Source organism: Anopheles aquasalis, chromosome 3 (assembly GCF_943734665.1).
Source record: "Anopheles aquasalis chromosome 3, idAnoAquaMG_Q_19, whole genome shotgun sequence".
In the NCBI taxonomy this organism is placed as follows: Eukaryota; Metazoa; Arthropoda; class Insecta; order Diptera; family Culicidae; genus Anopheles; species Anopheles aquasalis.
In genome coordinates this window covers 15,440,001-15,441,162 of record NC_064878.1, presented here as the reverse complement: position 1 = coordinate 15,441,162, position 1,162 = coordinate 15,440,001, and positions in this window count along the sequence as shown.

Genomic DNA, 1,162 nt, shown 5'->3' with positions numbered 1-1,162 from the left:
TACGATGGGTACCAACTTTGAAAACGTTGGTTTAGGGAAACGCTCTTCAAAGTAGCGAGCTGCATGGAGCCTTGTATGACACGCGGATTTTCAAAAATCTGTATCAAAAAAAATATTGTCATTTTTTGTCTTTGTGCATTCAGGTAGGGCAAGAATGGGATTGGTTTTTTTTTTAACAATTTCGGTTTGTTTTACCAGAAATTACAATGAGTGTTGTGAATGAGTTAGACTCCGTCGGTTATCGCTTGCTTCAAAGTGTTCGTAGGATATCGAAAAAAAATCTATATTTACGTCATACAAGGTTAAATTAGATTATGAGACAAACTGTCTTGATGTGAAAAAAAGATATGTGAAGACCCAACATGTTGTGACTCAACTAAATGCGCTCCTGTTGTTAAAATTTAGCTTTGTCAATTTCTCTCTCACTGAAAATCTAAATCATCATCCATGCTGTTTGTATCAATTCGTATAAACTGTATGGCATTGCGAAAGTGTTAGCTGCACACGTAATATGTGACATTTTCGTGGGTTGTGCAAGTACCTTCCTCTACCTCAAAGCAGTTTCATACGAAGAAATAATAAAATGTCAGACCGGGCGGAAGAATCACTTAATTATGCAATGCACATGAGTTGAGTACCACACCAAGTACTTAACTATTCTTCGTTGCCGATAATTGTTTCCACATATTCCCTAGAAACATCTGAAATGGTAAAACACAATTTATTAGGTCAGCTTGCACGCAAAGATGCAAAAAATTTGCACCATTATCATCATCCCCACCACCACCAGCCGCAGGAGCAGCAGCTCCAGCACTAGCACCCATCTTCCGCGCACTTCCTCGCACGGTTCGTCGCCTCGCTTGTGGTGACATCCGGCAGCTTGGCTGATAATGAGACGCCAGATGCCGTAAAAGGACATTTTGCAATATGCTGTAAACTATGCTATTACTAGAATAAACATATTTTTTTTTGTCAAATTTACAAACTGCTGCCTCGTAGTCGTAACCGTCAATTCAAACGTGCAGCTCACCATGCCCCGTTGACACAGAACATTTTCTCGCCCCATTGACACAGAGCATTGACTCGCTCCTGTTAAGACTTAACAGGAGCGAGAAATGTTCTGTGTCAATAGGGTCAATAGGGTTGTTATTGTTGTTGTTGT